The following is a 19,520-nucleotide window of genomic DNA, read 5'->3' as shown; positions in this document are numbered from 1 at the left end:
TCCCAACACCAATATTAACAGTTTTAGAAAAATGTATGAGAAAAATGATGGAAAAAACCAACAAAAAAGTCAAACAGCGTCTCAAAAACAAGACAAAGATCTATTAAATATTTTAGACAAAGCCAAGATTTCCATTGACAAATCGTCAGTTGTTATATTCAACATGTTCACTGCAAAAACAGAAAATCTTACCAAGAATTTATGTCTCGTTTCTGGTGCAAATATCATAACTTTGTTTTAACTTACATGTAATTTTTCAGCAACATGTAGGAACTAGTTTTAGATCAATAATTATTGAATATTGATCAAAGCTACTAGATCCACTGGCAGATTATTTCACTTGTAACGGAAAAACTGTTTTGTTAAGTAAACTGTCAGAATTATAACATTATTTACTTCAAATAAATTCTTATATCTCACTAAAAAGTTACTTGTAAGTTAGTTTTGCCTTATTTCAAGTGCAGTAAGATATAATTAAAAACTGTTGATGTTTTGACATGAAATTGACATTTCTCTTAATTATTTAGTTTTAGGGGAAAATCAGGCTCCTAGTTAAATTGTTTTAACTAATTTTAGCCCTTCAGTCCTCCCTGTGGGAGTGATTAGCTTAGAGGAATGCTTACAAAGTAAATCATTGTTTCATAAAATGTTTATGAATGGCTATAAATGTTTATAACTGGATTAATTATATAAAAACTTCACAAAATTAATGACCAACATTTTAGTAACATACATTTTGGAGCACTAGCAGCTCAGTTTGTTCTGATTTCGGACCAAGTTAGCATTTTTAAATGCATTTATTTTAATATTGAAATACTAATTATTTATACAAACCTAGAGAATCTGAAAGAGCATCTGTTGAAGGGGGCTCAAGATTAGGGTGATGGTAAGGAGGCATTCCTTGGTGGGTCGTCACCAAAGAAACATTTAATTACTGAGATAAATATAGACAATAATTAACATGACAATTTATCCCCTATAAAACAGATCAAATATTTATTTGAACTGGCACTATTTTTGCTTTTGTTTTTGATCTTTTGAGCAATAAATATCTCATTTCCTGTCAGAATTAAACTTTTGTGTTGATTAAAATAATTTTAAATCTGAATTCAACAGTGGTATAAATAATTATTGCTCCACTTCCATAACCATACCTTTATAAAATCTCATATCTAACCCAAACTAGATGGAGCAGATCACTGAACATTTGCTCCAAATGAAACAATTAACAGGAAAACTAAATCAAAAAGGAAAACAAACCTACATGAAGCTCTGCTGATCAGAGAGTCTGAACCTCCGTCCAGGATTTCTGCTTCAAATCCTTCCCTGTTAGGAGGAGAGAGTCAGTTTAATTAAGTTTCCGTATCATTTATCTGTCTAGTCCATCTACAGGCAGAATGAAGCCACATCTCTCTGGTTGCATGTTTAAAGATCATAATGCATGAAAGATCTGCCGCAAAGACCACATCTATGATTATGTACATTTTAAAAAGCTTGGACAGCTGCAGAAAACATGAAACAGATTTATCTTCACTTCTACCACAAAAAAGACTAAATAAATGAACCCCTGCTGATGCAGAAACACACAGCTCTCAGACTGAGTTATAGGGGCCCCTGGAGGCCCCTCAGAGACCGCTGGAGGCCTCAGCTCAGGGTAAATGACCAGAAAAAGCATCAATGGGTCTCTGACAGCAGAACTGATGCAGGATTCCCTCAGTGCTGAAGGAACATGGACACACAAAACAGGAGGCGAGTGTCTGCTGTCATTCAGTCTATTCAGGCCCCAGATGCCTTCTGGGAGAGAATATGAGGGCCCCACTGCATCGAAGGAAACCAAAACACAGTGACCACTATCTGTTGCAGAGAATATATAATTAAAAACCCCTTGGACTCTGTGCTGTGATGGTTCTTTAACCCAGACTGGAAAATTTCAATATACAATTTTCTGCAAGATTTTTGAGAGAAAAATAGCTAATAACTAGAAAATTCCTGCAGAAATTTTAAGGGGCCTGCCAACTGCACCTATCACTTTAAACCCAGCTTTTCAAGTTTGCCGTGAAAAATAGATATATGCATATCTGACATGCTTACCCCACCACAACACAGTAACTGTAAATATTGTATTATGACAATATGAGTTACCATTGAAAAGCAGGGTAAAAACCCCAAGTCAGTGAAATTCAATCCGAGACCGACGACTATAAGCTTCGCACGTGTTGTTCTCACTCATGGTTCCAAAATAATAAAAAAAAACATGAATAAAGTTGGTAATTGTTAATTTCTAAAAAAAAGATCAATTTTCATACTAAGGATTCTAATTAACATTCAAAAATTCAGATCAGTAATAATTTTATGTAAGCAAAACATGAATAGTCACAGGAAATATGTATTCTTCCCACAATGCATTGTGAGATCTGATTCAGCGCTGTGACTACTCCTGTCTAGGACCCGTTGCTATGGTAATTAATGATCTGCACCTGGGCTGGCTCTCTCCCTGGTTTCTATACTTGTGAGACACCCAGCGTCGGTCTCCAGGACCCTGACAAAAAACCATAAGCCCTAGGAAAATTTTGAAAACATTTTACAGGAGCAGGCATGTGTATCTATGTCATGACCAACTTTGAGATCAATAGGCCTCTATTTGTGCCTGTGAGGGGGAGTTAAACAGAGTTTTGGAGTCAGACCTCCACTGTCCTGTGTGTGTGTTTCAGAGAGAAATCTTAGTGATGCTGCGAGTTCCTCAGACTCACGTTTTTTCGTTTTTCTCAATTTATGTCGTCATTTTTACACAGAATCCCAATAAAAGTAATAGCTCCAATGTCGGGATCGAGCCGCACGTTTTGATACCACTTTTGTGGGGTTTCTCGCAGCGGTACGAGCCGCATTAACGGTAATGGAAGAAGATGTTATAATAACTAGAAAATTCCGCAGAAATTTTAAGGGGCCTGCCAAGTGTGCCCTCCGCTTTAAACCCAGCGTTTCAAATTAGCCGTGAAAAAAAATAAAAGCATGTCTGACATACTTATCCCACCACTAGAACACAATAACTGTAAATATTGTCAGGTGTATTATGACAATATGAGTCACCATTGGGAAACAAGATATAAACCCCAAGTCAGTGAAATTCAATCTGAGACCGACGACTATAAGCTTCGCACATGTGGTTCTTACTCATGGTCCAAAATAAAAACATGAAGAAAGTTGGTAATAGTTAATTTCTAAAAACTATTTCAATTTTCTTAGTAAAGATTTTAATTTACACTCAAAAATTCAGACAAGTAATAATTTTATGTAAGCAAAACATGAATAGTCACACGAAATATGTATTCTTCCCACAATGCATTGTGAGATCTGATTCAGCGCTGTGGGAATACTCACTGCCTCTGTCTAGAGCCCGTTGCTATGGTAATTAATGATCTGCACCTGGGCTGGCACTCTCTTTCAGACAGGCTGGTTTCTATACTTGTGAGACACTTAACGTCGGTCTACAAGACCCTGACAAAAAACTATAAGCCCTAGGAAAATTTTGAAAACATTTTACAGGAGCAGGCATGTGTATCTATGTCATGACCAAGTTTGACATCAATAGGCTGCTATTTGTGCCTGTGAGGGGGAGTTAAAAAGAGTTTTGGAGTCTGACCTCCACTGTCCTGTGTGTGTGTTTCAGAGAGAAATCTTAGTGATGCTGCGAGTTCCTCAGATTAAAGTTTTTTCGTTTTTTTTAATTTATGTCCTCATTTTTACACAGAATCCCACTAAAAGTAATAGCTCCCTTCTCGGCATCGAGCCGCACGATTTGATACCACTTTTGTGGGGGTACACGCAGCGGTACGAGCCGCATTAACGGTAATGGAAGAAAAATAAAGATATAAATAAATAAAGAGACATTCTATTGGGTGTAGAACAATAGGTGCCTGCCATGCAATGCATGGAGGCAGTGACTGACCTGCTTCGCAGGTCAGTCACTGCTCTCCCTATGCATTGCTTATGGCAGGCCCCAACTAGAAAATTCCGCAGAAATTTTAAGGGGCATGCCAAAGTGTGCCCGTCGGTTTTTAATCAAGCGTTCTGATGCAAAAAATTAGCATTAATGCTAAAGAAAGCTTCAATGTAGTCAATAACCTGTGGTGAGTCAGAAACATGTTGACTAAACTGCACCTGTACCATTCAGTATGTTGAAATTAATGCATAAGCCAAAATGCTAATATTAGCGTGAAGACTAATATTCATGTAGGATGTTAGGATGTTAGGATGTGCACTGCCTTGCTACGCAAGGCAGTGCACTAGTGGGGGCAGTAAAATGCTAAAGTTTGTGCTAATGTTGTGCACAATCTTGTGCTAATGTTAATGAACTGCCTTGCTGCGCAAGGCAGTTCACTATCCTGAGGAAAAAAAATGCGAAAAAAGCTTAATATTATTGCAACGCCTACGGCGTTGCACTAGCATGAGAGGAGTGCAGCAACTCTTTGAAGCAGTTAGATTTTCTGATCAAAGCGGCTTACTGTTCAGCATCCATAAGAGCAATCCGAAAACTTTTTGAAGCATATAAGAGGGCAATTTCTTGTCTCCGATGGAACCACGATTTAAATCTGTAGTTCTCTCTGCACTAACCTGAGAGAAAAACATAATAAAGGCCTGAGAGGAATATTCAGGCTTTTATTTTGAAATTTTCAGTAAGCTTCATTTTAAATGGCCACACTAATCCCATGTCTAACAGTGGTTGGGTTAAACCAGTTTATATATAACGCCCAGAACATTCTGCCCTGTCTGTAGTTATAACTTTCTGCTCACCTTCTTTCTGTAATAACTCAGAGTTCCACCATTATGTACTTCTTAACTGCCAGCTCAGCCCTACTTTGTAATGATTGAGGGTTCCACCATGTTGACCTTCCGACCTTCTGCTCAGGCCTCTGTAGTAAAGTGTTCCATCGTGTTTAGAACTACAAAGATGGCGTTTTTGTAGTCCTAAGGAGCAGTCTGGCTTTTGTCTGTGTTCTGTTGCTATAGTGACCAAGCCTCCCCCTGTGTTTCTCCAGACAGGGGGAGAAACAATTCTATGTGTTTGAGCCAGCCAGTTTCACTCCAAAAAGCTGTCCGAACAACTCCTTTCCATTCGGGAACCGTGATACGTATTCGAAAACCGTTTGAAGCGTATGAGAGGGCTATTTGTCGTCTCATTTAGTACCGCGATTCATATCTGTAGCTCATTCACAGTAATTGCAGTGATAAGAGAAAAATGGTGTGCGCTGAGCTCAGAACTTTTTGCAGAAATGTATGTAAAAAGAGCAATTACATGATGTAAAAATTGTCAAGGCTTTTATTTTGAAAATTTTCAATAAGCTTCATTTGAAATTGCCACACTAATTTCATGTGTAATAGTGATCAGGTTAAATCAGTTATATAATGCTCAAAGCACAAGTTGTTTATAATACCAGCAAACTCCTCCTCTGTAATAATTGAGTGTTCCGCCATGTTGTAGTTCTGACATGCTGGTCAGGCCTCTGTTTTAACTGAGTCTTGGCCATAGATAGAACTACAGTTATGGCAGTTATGGCTGCTGGTTTGTAGTCCAAACCAGCAGATTTGCCTTTCTCTGGATTCTGTTGCTATAGCGATTGGCCCTCAGCCAACTGCTGTGTGTGTGAGACAGAAAGCTGGGGAAGGATTTCAATCTTTGAGACAACCATGAAATGCTAATGTTAATGAACTGCCTTGCTGCGCAAGGCAGTTCACTATCCTGAGAAAAAAAACATAAAAAAAAGATTTTCATTTTTGCATCGCCTACGGCGATGCACTTTTGTCAGTGCAATTTTCAGAGTTTTATTTTGAAACTTTCAGTAAACTTAATTTTCATAACCACACTAATCCAATGTGTAACTGGTTTGGTTAATCCACCTGTATAATGCCCAAAACAGGAAGTAGTTCTAACTGCCAGCTCAGCCCTCCTCTGTAATAATTGAGTGTTCCGCCATGTTGTAGTTCTGACATGCTGGTCAGGCCTCTGTTTTAACTGAGTCTTGGCCATAGATAGAACTACAGTTATGGCAGTTATGGCTGCTGGTTTGTAGTCCAAACCAGCAGATTTGCCTTTCTCTGGATTCTGTTGCTATAGCGATTGGCCCTCAGCCAACTGCTGTGTGTGTGAGACAGAAAGCTGGGGAAGGATTTCAATCTTTGAGACAACCATGAAATGCTAATGTTAATGAACTGCCTTGCTGCGCAAGGCAGTTCACTATCCTGAGAAAAAAAACATAAAAAAAAGATTTTCATTTTTGCATCGCCTACGGCGATGCACTTTTGTCAGTGCAATTTTCAGAGTTTTATTTTGAAACTTTCAGTAAACTTAATTTTCATAACCACACTAATCCAATGTGTAACTGGTTTGGTTAATCCACCTGTATAATGCCCAAAACAGGAAGTAGTTCTAACTGCCAGCTCAGCCCTCCTCTGTAATAATTGAGTGTTCCGCCATGTTGTAGTTGTGACCTTCTGCTCTGCCCTCTGTATTAAAGTGTTCCGCCATATTTAGAACTACAGAGTCTTTGTAGTCCAAACCCCAGCAGTTCTCCCTCTCTGCATTCTGTTGCTATAGTGATGAAAGTGCCCTGTGTGTCAGACTTATCTATCTTTATGAGACACCCAGTCAGTTTGAATGGAAAAAGCAGTCCGAACGACTGCTTCCCGTTCGGGTTCCGTAAGTCCGATCCAAAAACCGTTTGAAGCATATGAGAGGGCTATTTGTCGTCTCATTTAGTACCGCGATTCATATCTGTAGCTCATTCACAGTAATTGCAGTGATGAGAGAAAAATGGTGTGCGCTGAGCTCAGAAATTTTTCAGAAAAGTCTGAAAATGAATGGTGGAGTGCCTGAAGGTACCCTGTCACTTGATTTTGCTCTGAAGCACCTTGACAGAAAACCGTCAGCCCTAGAGAAATTTCGAAGACATTTTACCGGAGCAGGCATGCGTATCAATGTCATGACCGAGTTTCAGACCGATAGACCAATTTTTGCACCCATGAGAGCGATTTCAAAATTATTTTGGGGTCAAAAATCCACTCTTTTTCTCACTCTAAAAAGCGGCAGTTGGTTTCAGTTACACTCTAAGATTCATCGAAGGTTCGGCAGTTGGAAATTTTGCTCGTTTTTCGCTTTTTACGTCGCCGTCATAAGTCCGATCCCCAATAAAAATAATAGCTCCAATGCCGGGATCAAGCCGCACGTTTTGATACCATTTTTGTGGGTGGGCACGCAGCGGTACGAGCCGCATTAACGGTAATGGAAGAAGTTGTTATAATAACTAGAAAATTCCGCAGAAATTTTAAGGGGCATGCCAAAGTGTGCCCGTCGGTTTTTAATCAAGCGTTCTGATGCAAAAAATTAGCATTAATGCTAAAGAAAGCTTCAATGTAGTCAATAACCTGTGGTGAGTCAGAAACATGTTGACTAAACTGTACCTGTACCATTCAGTATGTTGAAATTAATGCATAAGCCAAAATGCTAATATTAGCGTGAAGACTAATATTCATGTAGGATGTGTGGCATCACTAGCATGTTTTCTGTCATTGATTTACTCCATTCAGTATACTGAACATCGCTAATAAGTAAGAAAATTATCTAATAGCTACCTTTAGGGAAAAGGCTAATGCTAATGCTAATGCACTGCCTTGCTGCGCAAGGCAGTGCACTAGTGGGGGCAGTAAAATGCTAAACTTGTGCTAATGTTAATGAACTGCCTTGCTGCACAAGGCAGTTCACTATCCTGAGGAAAAAAAATGCGAAAAAAGCTTAATATTATTGCAACGCCTACGGCGTTGCACTAGCATGAGAGGAATATGCAGACTTTTATTTTGAAACTTTCAGTAGGCTTCATTTTAACCACCACACCAATTCAATGTGTAAAAGTAGTTTGTTTAAACATTTCACATAAAGCCCAAAGCTGGTGTGAAAAATATCAAGGCTTTTATTTTGAAATTTTCATTAAGCTTCATTTTAATTGACCACAGCAATAAAATGCCATGTTGTAGTTCTGACCTTCAGTCATTGTAGTTCTAAAGAGCAGCTCAACTATCATGTTAGTGAGACACACAGGGAGAGAGAATTCTAACTCTTTGAAGCAGTTAGTTTTTCTGATCAAAGCGGCTTACTGTTCAGCATCCATAAGAGCAATCCGAAAACTTTTTGAAGCATATAAGAGGGCAATTTCTTGTCTCCGATGGAAACACGATTTAAATCTGTAGTTGTCTCTGCACTAACCTGAGAGAAAAACATAATAAAAGCCCAAGAGGAATATTCAGGCTTTTATTTTGAAATTTTCAGTAAGCTTCATTTTAAATGGCCACACTAATCCAATATCTAACAGTGGTTGGGTTAAACCAGTTTATATATAATGCCCAGAACATTCTACCCTGTCTGTAGTTATAACTTTCTGCTCACCTTCTTTCTGTAATAACTCAGAGTTCCACCATTATTTACTTCTTGACTGCCAGCTCAGCCCTCCTTTGTAATGATTGAGGGTTCCACCATGTTGACCTTCCGACCTTCTGCTCAGGCCTCTGTAGTAAAGTGTTCCATCGTGTTTAGAACTACAAAGATGGCGTTTTTGTAGTCCTAAGGAGCAGTCTGGCTTTTGTCTGTGTTCTGTTGCTATAGTGACCAAGCCTCCCCCTGTGTTTCTCCAGACAGGGGGAGAAACAATTCTATGTGTTTGAGCCAGCCAGTTTCACTCCAAAAAGCTGTCCGAACAACTCCTTTCCATTCGGGAACCGTGATACGTATTCGAAAACCGTTTGAAGCGTATGAGAGGGCTATTTGTCGTCTCATTTAGTACCGCGATTCATATCTGTAGCTCATTCACAGTAATTGCAGTGATAAGAGAAAAATGGTGTGCGCTGAGCTCAGAACTTTTTGCAGAAATGTATGTAAAAAGAGCAATTACATGATGTAAAAATTGTCAAGGCTTTTATTTTGAAAATTTTCAATAAGCTTCATTTGAAATTGCCACACTAATTTCATGTGTAATAGTGATCAGGTTAAATCAGTTATATAATGCTCAAAGCACAAGTTGTTTATAATACCAGCCAACTCCTCCTCTGTAATAATTGAGTGTTCCGCCATGTTGTAGTTCTGACATGCTGGTCAGGCCTCTGTTTTAACTGAGTCTTGGCCATAGATAGAACTACAGTTATGGCAGTTATGGCTGCTGGTTTGTAGTCCAAACCAGCAGATTTGCCTTTCTCTGGATTCTGTTGCTATAGCGATTGGCCCTCAGCCAACTGCTGTGTGTGTGAGACAGAAAGCTGGGGAAGGATTTCAATCTTTGAGACAACCATGAAATGCTAATGTTAATGAACTGCCTTGCTGCGCAAGGCAGTTCACTATCCTGAGAAAAAAAACATAAAAAAAAGATTTTCATTTTTGCATCGCCTACGGCGATGCACTTTTGTCAGTGCAATTTTCAGAGTTTTATTTTGAAACTTTCAGTAAACTTAATTTTCATAACCACACTAATCCAATGTGTAACTGGTTTGGTTAATCCACCTGTATAATGCCCAAAACAGGAAGTAGTTCTAACTGCCAGCTCAGCCCTCCTCTGTAATAATTGAGTGTTCCGCCATGTTGTAGTTGTGACCTTCTGCTCTGCCCTCTGTATTAAAGTGTTCCGCCATATTTAGAACTACAGAGTCTTTGTAGTCCAAACCCCAGCAGTTCTCCCTCTCTGCATTCTGTTGCTATAGTGATGAAAGTGCCCTGTGTGTCAGACTTATCTATCTTTATGAGACACCCAGTCAGTTTGAATGGAAAAAGCAGTCCGAACGACTGCTTCCCGTTCGGGTTCCGTAAGTCCGATCCAAAAACCGTTTGAAGCATATGAGAGGGCTATTTGTCGTCTCATTTAGTACCGCGATTCATATCTGTAGCTCATTCACAGTAATTGCAGTGATGAGAGAAAAATGGTGTGCGCTGAGCTCAGAAATTTTTCAGAAAAGTCTGAAAATGAATGGTGGAGTGCCTGAAGGTACCCTGTCACTTGATTTTGCTCTGAAGCACCTTGACAGAAAACCGTCAGCCCTAGAGAAATTTCGAAGACATTTTACCGGAGCAGGCATGCGTATCAATGTCATGACCGAGTTTCAGACCGATAGACCAATTTTTGCACCCATGAGAGCGATTTCAAAATTATTTTGGGGTCAAAAATCCACTCTTTTTCTCACTCTAAAAAGCGGCAGTTGGTTTCAGTTACACTCTAAGATTCATCGAAGGTTCGGCAGTTGGAAATTTTGCTCGTTTTTCGCTTTTTACGTCGCCGTCATAAGTCCGATCCCCAATAAAAATAATAGCTCCAATGCCGGGATCAAGCCGCACGTTTTGATACCATTTTTGTGGGTGGGCACGCAGCGGTACGAGCCGCATTAACGGTAATGGAAGAAGTTGTTATAATAATAATAAACAGACATTCTATTGGGTGTAGAACAATAGGTGCCTGCCATGCAATGCATGGAGGCAGTGACTGACCTGCTTCGCAGGTCAGTCACTGCTCTCCTTATGCATTGCTAATGGCATGCCCCAATAATAAACAGACATTCTATTGGGTGTAGAACAATAGGTGCCTGCCATGCAATGCATGGAGGCAGTGACTGACCTGCTTCGCAGGTCAGTCACTGCTCTCCTTATGCATTGCTAATGGCATGCCCCAATAATAAACAGACATTCTATTGGGTGTAGAACAATAGGTGCCTGCCATGCAATGCATGGAGGCAGTGACTGACCTGCTTTGCAGGTCAGTCACTGCTCTCCCTATGCATTGCTTATGGCAGGCCCCAATGAATGAATCTTGTGTTTTTATAAAAGATGAAGACCTGGGAAACATTCATCACATCGATCACATTTTGACTTTTAAGTGTTCATCAGAGAACTCTCCATGTAGCACCAACCTGAAAGTAAAAGTCTAAACAGTTTGTGTCAGGCATGTGTGGGGTCTGCAGAGACACTAACTGGAGAAAAAGTTGGACTTGATGATCCTCTCTGCAGAACAAAACTCTCATTTCCTGTCAGAAGTTTTAGGTTGAATAAAAACTATTTGAAACACAAATTCAACAGATGTCTGAATAATTTTGGGCTTAATTCTACTTTTATGTACGATTGTCCATTTCTTACCAATTTAGCAAAAATCTATATACTCTGTGTGGAAATGTTTTCTTTTTGGACAAATTTCATAAACATTGTGTTTTGCATCGCTAACAAACCTCAGAGCGTAGTTTTCAGGACTGAGCTGCATGTTTTCATGCGTAGCTCTAAAACTGAACCTTTGATTTCCAAGCAGCTACATTTAGTGAAATAAATGAGTCATCGCAGCTCAAATTGCAGAGTTTGATGCTGCTTGTGGTGTTCTGCTGCTAAATGAGTCCAAACCAAAACAACCGCCGCTGCAGAGGGTTTTCTTTTCCCTGAGCGCTCCAAACATAAAAACCGTGACAACAGTTTGATTTACTCTGCCTTAAAAAGGTGCAGCTTATCTGCAACCTGAAGGAGCCGAAGCTGCTCAGTTCACTTTATTATGTCAGAGCAGCAGGAACCCAAACACATCCATAAAACACATGTAAACACTGAGAATGCAGCAGGATTCTGTGGTTAGCTCCAAGTTTGTGTAAATACAGTCCGACCGCAGGATCAACACGGCCTGGAGGAGGTCAAACCAACTGAAAACACACTTATTAACCGGAGAGAGCATGAATGTGTGTTTCATTACAGGTGGACATCGTCCCTCATCCGACTGAAACCTGAAGAGACGCTTCTGTAGCGAGTTTTACAGTTAAACAAACACGATGTTACATTTCTGACAGTGGAAGGACAAAGATTTGGGCGAGGTCAACAGCCAGAGAGGAAGAGGAAGAGGAGTGAAGCTGTTAGGAAGAAATGTATTTTCTACATAACTGCATGTTCAGTTTTCCTCTAGGAGATTGCCTTTGTTCCTATTGATACTTTAGTTGTTTTTCTTGCTTTCTGTGTCACATGATCTATCAACACGTTACATTAAAGGCATAAATGTGAATCACATTTACTCCTTTACTGATCTGTCATAATTACAGTACTAACCTTAACAACAGAACATCCAGTGTTTTCCTGACAACATGAATAAAATCTTATCAGAACACAATGAAACAATAACTTGTCATTCTGAGGCTCTGACATGTCCGTTGATACAGATATTAGATTTTGTGTGAATTGTTTTGCAAAAGCCAAAAATGATTTGGGAAATTCAGCAGAGCGACTGATAACGGCTGTAAGATGTGCTGTTGGTTCTGCAGGTATTTCTCGCTCGCTGCGATGCAGAGCTGCACTTCAGAGGTCTGCCATTGTGTGACTGTCTAAGCGTTGACCTCTGACCTGATTCAATCTGAGTTGTAGTGAGGGAGTTGGCTCTTCAGGCTGCTTAGTGCTACAAAAATCCAAACAAAGGCCTGCTGGAGTGGTCTCCACCCAACTGCTCCAAGATATTGTTTCGTTTAAGTCGTTACGTCAAACTTTATCATAACAGACAGGAAGTGCTGCCAAAACACAATTAAGACCAGGAGCTGTAATAACCGCTGACCTTTTCCTTCAGGAGTTTCTACTCCAAAAGGCCTCAGGGTGTTTGGTTTCCCTCGCTGCACCTTTTTAGTCTGCAGATTGAGTGATTTTGTGGTTTCAAGAGAGCGCTGGTCAACAAAGTTTCCCTTGTAGCCAAAAAACGTGATTACAGAGCTTTGCTTTGGTTGTAAATAAGCTCAGCGGCTGCAGAGCTGCAGGACGCGTGGAAAGCAGAGAAAGGTCCGCTTGTTTCGGGGCAGGTAATGATCCCAGAGGTGTTTAGTGGTTTGTACCAGCCGGGTTTGGTCTGAGCCTCAGAGGAATGTCGAAGCTTTCACTGAAAACCCGCTGAGTGGACAAAGTATGTCAGAGACAAAAGACAAAGTGTTTTCTGGCCTCGGCTGCAGAAGTGAAGCTGATCTGACCGAGCAGACGGATGAAGACTGAGAAAACATCTCAGACATCAGAGACAGAAGAGCCGCCGACATGAACACAAAGTGTTCGGTCCTCTGCTCGCTCCACTCATCATCATAACTCCACTTATTCAAGGCTCACTGGTTTATCGAGCCCAGAAGGACTTGGAGGTCGTTCCAAGGACATCCTGCAGGTCCTACCAAAACCAGAAGAGATTCATGTGGCCCTTTCAGAGGATTCTGGGTCTAACCCAGGTGAACAAGACCAGAAAGGACCCAGAGGGCATCCTGATAACATGCCTGAATAAGCTCATGGCAGGGGTGTCCAAAGTGTGGTCCGGGGGCCATTTGCGGCCCCTGACTTCAGTTCAAGAATGATACAGGACAGATGTTTTCAATGCACAATAGGGCCAATGTAGACAGGAAAAAATGAGTAAAACTCAGAAAATTCTAGAAATTGTGGAGAATTATCTGTTCTCCATGCTAAGTTTGTGATGTACGAGGTTACAGAAGAGTCAGTGAGTTGAATTCATGAATTTCATTTATTAATACCAAAATACAGCTGGTCCATTATGACCTGCTGCCTCTAAGAACTAACAGACAAATGGCCACAAGCAACAGTTGGTAACTTCTTTAGTTAGCCTCCATCTACGCTACCCCCAAACAGGGCGCTCCCAAGTGTGTCATTTCCTCAAAGCAGAGCTCTCATTTGCATTTCCTAACATGTCATTTCCTTTAGGTTCAGCTTAGCTTTAGCTTAGCAACTAGCTAAAAGAGATAGAAGGAAAACACAGATTTATTCTCAACAAAATAAATAAAAGTTTAATATTTTAAAATTTTCTGTTTTTTTCACAAAAGTTGAGAGAGTAATGTCAAAATTTGAGTTTTTTCTAGCAAATTTTCTGTGATTGAAACTTGGAAATTTCAATCACAGAAATTTCCAAGTTTTTTTCTCCAGTCAGATTAAATAAAATTTAGCTAGCAGGCTAAATTTCATTCAGTATTAAGTTAGCCTGCTAGCTGAATATTTAGCTTGGATCTAGAAATTTAGTTTGGAGCTGCATATTTAGCCTGCTAAATGTTTAACTAGCATTTAGCTAACCTTAACTGGGACATCTTTATGAATAACATTGTAAAAATATGAGTTTGAAAAATTAACCTGCAGTTTTTTTCTTATGACAGGCTAATTAACCCATAATGTTAATTGTGAATGTACCTTCTGCTTGCTTTGCGTTTAAACATGAGCTGAATGAAGGTGGTGCATTAAAAGCTGGGGAATCCATCTCCTGTTTCCCGTGTTTCTTTGACGCAGGTTAAAAACAGAGCAGCAGCTTTTATATTTAACTGTCGGCTTCCTGCCAAACCGACCAGCAGATAAACTGGAGACACATCTGGCTGCCGGAGCGGGAATTTCCCGCCCTGCTGGTAAACACCTGACGTCAGCGCCACACGCTGATTTCCTCGCAATCAAACACCTTACGAAGGGTCAAACATCCCCGTCGCACGTTTCCTGTGCTGCTGTCGCTGTCCGGACACGATGAGCAGGAAAACTGGAACGTTTCCAAACCATTTCAGGTTTATTTAGCCCAAACCAGTAAGCAAACATGCTTAATGCTCATTTTACGGGTTGTTTTTGCATCTTTCCGGTACATTTTGGTTTCTGACTCAGAATCAGTTCCACTATTGGTTTCAAACAATGCCTGGACGGCCTTCAGCCTCTGCAGCTGCTGCGTGAAAACAAACCAGTTAGAGTTTGTAACTTTACACAAGAGCTGCTGCCAGAGTCCCCAGAAACCGCAGGAAGCTCAGGAACGCTGGACTCGTTACGCAACGACCGGCTGGAAAACGCTGCCATCAGAATCACAAGGCGTTGGGAAACAAAAGGATGAAAGCAGATAAAAACCACAGGATTATCTGAGAGGAATCCTGCAGTAACCAGATGAGCTGGACCACTGATGTGGTTTTGATTGGTTTGTTATTTTGCGAAATATTTGCGTTAAACATCAGAGTGATGTCAGATTGTAGCGACAAGACGGATTGTGTCCTGATCCGACTTCTACAAACCAGAAGAACACAAACATCCGAGGCAGAGGAAGAGCAAACTAACAGGGCGAGTTCAAAGCTCCAAACCAGAACAAAAACACAGCTGGATCACAAACCCGGCTTCGCTTTGGGATTTAGAACCGAGACGGTTCTGGAAGGAGTTGATTCTGCGTCCAGTGAGCCGTTTCTGTGTTGATGTTTAGGATGATTATCCTGCTGAAAGAGCTGGAGGCGGCTCGCTTTCAGCTTTACACCAGAGGGAAACCAGGCGTAGTGCCAGGCACTCTGATAGGGACAAACAGGCCCACAGCATCACAGATCCTTCACCGTGCTTTTCAACATACCATTTTTATATTTAAACATAAAACAAATGTTATAAAGCAGCTATTTGCAATTAGTTTAGTGGTAAATTTTATTCAATAGAGCAAAGGAAAGAAATAACTGTTTTTTTTTAGTTTATAGCTCTTAGTGAAGGAATAGGTCAGTTTCAAACAGGGAATGTTTTCTCAAAGCTTCATCCTGACTCGTTTAAATGAAACAGATTTCTTCATCTTTATTAATTTATCTACACTGCAGAAAAACAGAAAGTCGTGGATTAATTAATACAACTTTAAATGGGCAGTATTATGTGTTTTCCAGGCACAAAGTCCCATTTACAGCTTAATCAAGTAACTATGTTACTTCAGTTGTTATACAAATGCTGTACATATCAAGTATGACTTAAAAGAAATTTTACTTTGTATTTTAATACCTTGTAATTTTGGCCTCTTTAAAAACTCCTGCTCTTTCCACCAGGTGTTTGCTAATTGACGCTGGCTAGTCTGAAGGAGCTGAGTGAGGGAGGAGCTGCGTCACAAAGGCGGGGCTAGGTCCATCCAGTCATTTTGCTCAGCTGATTGGTTACCATGGAGATTAAATTACTTCTCAAACATGCATGAAAGGATCAAGGAGACACTACAGGTGTCAGGATCTGTGTTTTTTCTACGTTGCTTTTCTTTTTTTGGTCTGAGTTTTATTTTTGTTGGAGCTCCATCTTTCTTCTGGGCGTCCACCAGATGTCACCAGAGGCGAGCCCCTGAGAAGCTGCAGGGGTAACCCCGTGGCCACACCTGTAGCTTGTTTGGAGGGCATGGATTGCAGATATAAGCAGCGGCTGAACAACTTCTCATCGCCTGAGTGTTAGCTTACCTTGGTAACTATCGTTCCAGAGAAAGGCCCTCTGTGATCTGCTCGTTATTAATTCCTTGTTGTCCTCCTTACCAGGTTGTCCTGTTGCCTCCTCACTGCTCCTGTGTGTGCCATCAGCCTTGGGCTCGGAGAAAGCTCTTGTCCTTCGCCGTCTGTGAGTCGCTCTCCTCGTGTGTCCTCCCTCAACGCTGCCGGTGTTACCGGTCGGACGCCACCCCTCGTGCGTTCACCTTTCCCAGTCTCGGTCCGTCTCCAGTGGATTCCCCTTCGGGACGCAGCGGATCTGTCGGTCCTAGCCCGAACCCATCTGGAAAGTAGGAACAACTGGACCGCGACGCACTTCGCTCTTCCACCGCAGTAAACCTGTCCGCCCTCCGACGAGGCTCAGTTATCCAGCGCTCAGCTCTCAACCACTCACCTTCAGATCAAGTAAGAACCAGTTCGATTCATTCCTGGAAAGAAAAGAAACACACTCCTACCTCCACTAACCCTCTGCCTCTCATTAACAGTAAGACGACCCGGTCATCCGCTCCAGTACTCACTTCCTTCCCCTTTCCCTGGAATCAATAAACTCATTATTGTTTATTTACTCTGACTCATCTGATTGTGTTCTTGCATGTGGGTTCGTAAAGTGAACACCATCATGACAGAACACTCAGGCCAGATCACGACCTCCGCGGACTCAATCAGAAGAGCCTTATCCGATCAACACGCCTTAATTCAGTCCCATGATTCAGCGTTAAGAGAACTGGGAAACCGCCAAGCAGAGACAAACCGTCGACTAACTGAACTTTCTAATTTTCTTCAGAATTCAGTACAACAGGTTCCTGACCCCTCTCCTGCTCCTCCTGCAACTCCAGATCCGCCCGTCCGTTCCGGGATTTCGGAGGTCCGTCCAGCCACACCGGAGAAGTTCTCAGGTGACATCAGGAAGGTTAAGGGGTTTATCCTCCAGTGTACTATTGTCTTTAACCATTCACCGCAAAGTTTTCCCCATGATGATGCTAAGATATCTTACATGTTATCCTTATTGACGGGTCGAGCCTTAGACTGGGCCGAAGCCCGATTCACTACTGCGTCCAATTACGGATGTACGTATCCTGAATTCTTGGCTGAACTAAAGCAGGTTTTCTGCCAGGAGACGGAAAAAATGTCTGCCTCCAGAGAACTACATGGGCTAAGACAAGGCCAGAGAAGTGTTTCTGATTTCGCCATTGACTTTAGAATCAAGGCTGCAGCTTCGGGCTGGAACCCCATTGCTCTTAAGAGCGCCTTTTTCCATGGGCTAAATGAGCAAATTAAAGATGAACTTGCTGCCCTTGACGAACCGGAGTCACTAGACGAATTTATAAATCTAACAATAAAGTTGGATAATCGTATCCGTGCCAGGACTAAGGAACGATCTCGCCGAGCCTTCTCTCCTCGTGTATCTCAAACCAGTAGTCAGCCCTCTACCCAGCTTTCACCTCCTTCTTCCACAGTTCATGAGCCCGAACCTATGCAACTTGGACACACGAGGCTTACACCAGAAGAGAGGCAAAGGAGGATGCGCTCACGACTCTGCCTCTACTGTGGTGAGCCCAATCATGTAATCATTAACTGTCCCATTCGTTTAAACCTGTAGGTCCGGCAGTCGGAGCGGGGAGACTGTCGGCACCACCCTCATCAAGACCCCGCTTAGTAATTCCAGTCACTCTATTTTATCAGAACGATTCACTCTCCCTGTCAGCCCTCATCGACTCTGGATGTGAACAGAACCTCATCTGTTCTGACATCGTTCAGCAACTCCCCGTCGAGGTTGAACCCCTACCAGTTCCTCTCCGTGTCTCAGCCCTGGATGGGAGAAATCTACCCCAGATCACCCACAAAACAAGACCTCTCCGCCTGTTAATTTCCGGTAACCACACTGAAGAAATAACTTTTTTTGTTTTTCCTGCTACCAGCTCACCCATAGTGCTAGGCTTCAATTGGCTGGTTACACACAACCCCCGAATAGATTGGGTGGAAGCCAAGATAGAGTCCTGGTCTACTAACTGCCACTCCTCTTGTCTCCGCTCTGCTGTCCCAGCTCAGACCTCAGTCTCAGCTTCTGTTGAAGTTGATCCCCCAGATGTTGCCTCAGTGCCCAGTGAGTACCATGACCTCATTGCTGTTTTCAGTAAAGACAAAGCCCTGTCTCTTCCGCCTCACAGACCTTACGACTGTGCCATCGACCTCCTGCCTGGAGCCCCACTACCCAATAGCAAGCTCTACAACATTTCCAGGTCTGAACGTCAAGCCATGGAGGACTACATCAATAAGTCCCTCGCAGCGGGCATCATTCGGACGTCCTCGTCCCCACTGGGTGCTGGTTTTTTCTTTGTAGGAAAGAAGGATGGTTCACTGAGACCGTGTATAGATTACAGAGGTCTAAACCAAATCACTGTTAAGAATAAGTACCCATTACCCCTGCTCTCCTCAGCCTTTGAGCCCGTTCAGGGCGCTACCATTTTCTCTAAGTTAGATCTCAGAAACGCCTATCACCTGCTCCGCATTAGAGAGGGCGATGAGTGGAAGACAGCATTCAAGACTCCCATGGGACATTACGAATATTTGGTTATGCCGTTTGGCTTGTCTAATGCTCCCGCTTTCTTCCAGGCCCTGGTTAATGACGTCCTCCGAGATTTTATTAATGTTTTTGTTTTTGTCTATCTAGATGACATCTTGATTTACTCCAAGTCCCTCGTTGAACACCAGAAACATGTTCGCTTGGTTCTCCAGAGGCTTCTGGAGAACAAACTATATGTGAAGGCCGAGAAATGTGAGTTCCATCGTCCATCTGTCACCTTCCTGGGTTACGTCCTTGAGGGCGGACAGGTAAGAGCTGCGGAGGATAAAATAAAAGCAGTCCTGGACTGGCCTAAACCCGAGACCCGCAAGCAATTACAACGTTTCCTTGGGTTTGCAAACTTCTATAGAAGGTTCATCCGTAATTACAGCCAGACGGCCTCTCCCCTTACGGCCCTTACCTCTACCAAGAAGGAGTTCTGCTGGAATCATCAAGCTGATACAGCCTTTGCTGAGCTCAAGTCACGGTTCGCTAGGGCTCCTGTTCTGATACAGCCCGACCCCACTAAACAGTTCGTGGTGGAGGTGGACGCCTCCGACACTGGGGTTGGGGCTGTTCTCTCCCAAACCTCCGATCGAGATCTTAAACTGCATCCATGTGCCTTCTTTTCCCGCAGGCTCTCCTCAGCCGAACGCAATTATAATGTGGGGGATAGAGAGCTCCTAGCCATAAAGTTGGCGCTGGAGGAATGGCGCCACTG

The 19,520-nt window shown here is 42.1% G+C and overlaps 1 protein-coding gene and 1 long non-coding RNA gene across 2 annotated transcripts in view; one reads left to right on the top strand and one right to left on the bottom strand.

Annotated features, from left to right (window-relative positions):
- The window catches only part of tiam2b (TIAM Rac1 associated GEF 2b), a 60,381-nt gene that overhangs the window by 31,890 nt on the left and 8,971 nt on the right, over positions 1 to 19,520 (bottom strand). The window contains exon 2 of the mRNA XM_088001731.1: positions 1,265 to 1,326. The gene's annotated coding sequence lies outside the window, so the exon portion shown is untranslated. The remainder of the gene's footprint in view (positions 1 to 1,264; positions 1,327 to 19,520) is intronic.
- LOC106913238 (uncharacterized) lies at positions 15,989 to 16,801 on the top strand. The gene is made up of 3 exons (XR_015761749.1): positions 15,989 to 16,216; positions 16,288 to 16,641; positions 16,722 to 16,801. It is a non-coding gene; the product is annotated as an uncharacterized LOC106913238 (long non-coding RNA).

The sequence above is a fragment of the Poecilia mexicana genome, unplaced genomic scaffold (assembly GCF_051168715.1).
Source record: "Poecilia mexicana isolate PSO_F unplaced genomic scaffold, ASM5116871v1 scaffold_21, whole genome shotgun sequence".
NCBI lineage: Eukaryota > Metazoa > Chordata > Actinopteri > Cyprinodontiformes > Poeciliidae > Poecilia > Poecilia mexicana.
This window is presented reverse-complemented; position numbering and strand designations above follow the sequence as displayed.